At 31.2% G+C, this 4,227-nt stretch overlaps 1 pseudogene; it reads right to left on the bottom strand.

The window, feature by feature from the left end:
• Nucleotides 1-870: 870 nt before the first annotated feature.
• LOC116139125 lies at nucleotides 871-3,443 on the bottom strand (annotated as a pseudogene).
• Nucleotides 3,444-4,227: the final 784 nt, after the last annotated feature.

Consider the following 4,227-nt stretch of genomic DNA (forward strand, 5'->3'; position numbering starts at 1 on the left):
GTTAAACCAATTGACCCGAGACCTAGCCATTTTGTTGAGTTTCACCTTAGGTTGGGTTTTAAAACACTGGATGGAATGTCTTTCATTTCTCTCTCTGTTCTCTTGAATGATGGTCTCAAACGGGTTTAAGCTAATGGGCCAATGGACTCTTTTTGTCTATGGACCAACTTCAATAACTAATGGGTTAATGGGCTCATTTATTTGATATACCAATTTTAACTTTACATTGTACAGTATTATTTAAACTTCTACTTAAACTCTTTCTATATTTTAGTTTTAATTTTTTTCAAAAATGAAAATGGATATAAGAATAAATTTAATTAGGATTCAATCATTTGAAAGGTTTTGGAGGGCTCAAATAATACTATTTTTTTTTTTATTCTAATAAATGTTGAGTTTCATTATATATGAAAATAAAAATAGAAATTCAAAATGAGTTTTAAGTTCTAATTTTATATTCAAAGGGGTTTAAAAAATAGATTAATTTTTTTATTATTATTATTATCTACACATAATCATTTAACAAGAGCGATTGGTTCAAGTTGTAAACAAATTTATGTTCTTTTCAGATCATAAGACATATTTCCCACTAATCACATGATGGATCTATTATTAACTTCAGTAACTCCAGAAAAGGATGTTCTCTAACTTGAAGACCTACTAAGTAATAAAAATAGTTAAAGAAAAAGTAAAACATACTAAGTAATAAAGATAGAAATGACAAACAAGAGTGGAGATTTTAGTATCCCAAATACTTAAAATAGTTATATTGCAAATACAAATGAAAAGTTCAACTGATAAACAGCTAACTATAACTCAAACACGCACAAACCCAGAAGACTATAAGTCACACTCAAACCTAAGGTGATGCTATTTGGGTAAAAATCTCAAAGCTGCTTCAAAATCCTCTAATTTGATCGTAAGCAATTCATCACTCTCTACACAATCATAAACCTAAAATCCAAATTCTCCTTCCATTATTTAGCATTATATCCACTAAACCTCCATCATTTTCATACGTTGCACTTTTGTTGTCTCTTTCTGTATTAGCTCTGCAATGGCATTTTCACTACAAGAAGAATGTAATTTGAACCCATATAACAAGTTATCCTCCGCTTGATTACTCATCTTGATATGAGAAAGTTACTAATTCTTCACAGCTCAAATCTTTAAACTAAAAATGTTAGTAACCCTTCTGCTGAAACCTTCATTAGAAGATATTACACGTTGCATTGGTTCATTGTAACAGCAAATATACTAAAACTTTTCCACTGTCCATCACGACATGATCTCTTCTAAGGCTTCTAACCCGAAGTCACGGCACATCTCTCCCAAGGGATTAGTCGATAAGCTTCATCCACAAAAAGAATACCCCCTCGGTGTTGATCTGTGCATGAATTTTTTTTTTTTTTTTTGTTAAAATAACCATACAACATAAAATATGTTTCTAAGATATTATGCATTTTGAAAATAAAAGGAAAAGAGATGATATCGATCCATCAATGACTATAAAAGAGTTTAGCCACATTGTATATTAATTACAGGAATTCATAAACATGTGATATGAAAGCAAAGCAGTGTACTTTTCCCTAGTCTTTGGTCCCAGTCTCCAATATATTCACCAACTAAATCTGTCCTTTGAACTTCTTTTACAATAGGGGTACGCAAAATTCCCGCACTATGGAGTAGTCTTCCAAGGGTTCGAGCCACCATGTTCTTACCTAATATCCAATATGAAAAAAAGAAAAATTTAATTATTTGGTATTTAGAAAACAATATATTATGTTAGGAGAATATTAATTTGCATAACTTTTTTTTTTTTTTTTTAATCATTAAGAAGTACACAAGTTCTATTTAAAACAAACAGAAAGGGCAAATCCATTAAAGAATGTTAGATTTAACTCAAGGAAAGCTAAAGTAGCAGCAATTTTACCTGTTCCAGGATTTCCTAGAAATGCCATGTGGAAGTCTTCTGTGCCAACTTTCGCAATGGCGGAGGTGCCACCCAGGGTAGGCATGCCCTCCCTGGTATTTAAATGAAAGGAACAATACAAACTATACCTTAGGCCCTTAATACTTTATAAATTACTAATACCCCCAAATAGTTAATCCCAAAAACAAGTTAATGAAAATTTACCTAATCCAATATTTAAACCTATAAAAAAATTAAATGAAAGTTAGATTATTTAAGTCCACCATATACAAATTTAGTGCCCAATATAATAATAATCCAAAATAAACTAAATAAATTTGATTAAATTAATAAAAACATTTATAAAACTTCAAAATTAAGCTTTGATATAGGACAAATTCTTATTAATTTATGAATCCTATTCTACTTAGTTTCTTTAATTTACTAGAAAATAATGATTTTTTTATGTTTTTGTTATGTAGTATCTCTCTTTTATTTGCTTCACCATATATTAGAAAAATATAATTGTATTGAAATATTTTTTAATTATCATATAAAAAATTTAAAATATATATTTTTTAATTTGCCCTCTTACCTAAATCCTAGTTCTACACTAATTTCAGTCTAAGGGCCTTGCCTTCATCAAAAGAATGCCCTTTGCCCATTTTATTTGGATTATAGAGTCTAATGATATTTTGTTTTAATTTGGATGAGAGGTAATAGTTTTTATAAACATAGTCCTCAAATCTAAAAGTCCAGATGCACCGGTACCTCAAGGAAAGATAAAGTAAGCAACAATTTTACCCGTTCCGGATTTCCTGGAAATGCCATATGAGGAGTTTTCGTGCCAACATTCATCTTTGAAAAGGTTTCGCCAATGGAGGCCTACCGTGGGGTAGCCCCTTCCTGGGATTTAAACACAATAAAAAAAAAACATAAATATTACTCTTGACCCTCAATACTCTATAAAATTATATTACCACCAAATAATTAAATCCAAAAACATGCTATAAAATTTTACCAATCCAGTTTAAGCCTAAAAAAAATTAAATGAAATGTTGATTATAATTAAATCCATCATATAGAAATTAACTACCAATCCAAAAGAATGCCCTGTGCCCATTTATTTTGATTATATAGTCTATGGATATTTGTTTCATTAATGATGGACTCTATAAGTTTTTTATAACAATAGTACCCTCAAGGAAAGATTATAAAATTAAGCAGCAATGATATTTACCTGTTCCAGGATATCCTTGAAATGGGATGTGAGGAGGTCTTTCAGTGCCAACTATCAGTCCAAGGGCCTTGCGCCTCTCATCCACAAGAAAGCTCTTTGCCCATTTCCGAAGTTGCTCTTGAGTTCATCCAGACCCAATATTATGATAGCTCTTTATCAAGGGCATCCATCGTTTCTTTTTCCTTGCTGCATGCTTCAAGTACCTTTTTTTTCGTTGCTCTTCTTGATGAGAGAGAATACATCAGCGCATTCCACTTTCTTGGATTTTGAAAGATGATCTAGAACAGTCATGCCCTCCTGATTAGTTACTTAAATTACTGTATTAGCATATATTATTTTTATTTTTAGTAATATATATAAAATCCATACATCATCTTTGCATTATAATCAGCATATTCTCGAGCAATGTCTTGACAATTGAACAGTCTTCAGTTCGAATTGAGTGCAAAACCGAAAGTTTTAGTGGTGTCGCTCCATACTGCATGTAAAAAAGGGAAATAAATTGAATAAAAATATATCACTATCACATTGTATGAAAAGTTGTTCAGAATTAAAAAAACACCTCAGTTTCAGCTTCAACAAGAGCACCATGACAGAAAGTAATCGTGCAGCTCACTGCCCATGCTTGGCTGCTAAATGCAATGCAGTTTCTCCACACTGCAAAACTCAACGATCAATATATAACACATGGTTTTTCAAGTAAGATATAGTTTTTTTTTTTTTTTTTCTAAATCAGTTTATTTTAAGCATATTTTTTGGCTTTATAGTGCTTAGATTTCTTCTCGGAAAATTATGAAATATAAACAGATGAATTTCACTTACAATATTTTCAGCTTCAACAAGAGCACCATGAGCAAGAAGTAACCGTGCAGCTTCATTGCATCCATTCTGGCTGCTAAATGCAATGGAGTTTCTCCACACTGCAGAACTCAACAGATCAATATTATAACACATGGTTTTTCAAGGAAGATGGTCTCTCTCCCCTCTCTCTTTTTTTTTTTTTTTTTTCTCAGCAGTCATTACTAGCATATTTTTGGCTTTATTAGGCGATTAGATTTCTCTCCGGAAATTAATA

This window comes from Pistacia vera, unplaced genomic scaffold (genome assembly GCF_008641045.1).
Source record: "Pistacia vera cultivar Batoury unplaced genomic scaffold, PisVer_v2 Contig347, whole genome shotgun sequence".
Classification (NCBI taxonomy): Eukaryota; Viridiplantae; Streptophyta; class Magnoliopsida; order Sapindales; family Anacardiaceae; genus Pistacia; species Pistacia vera.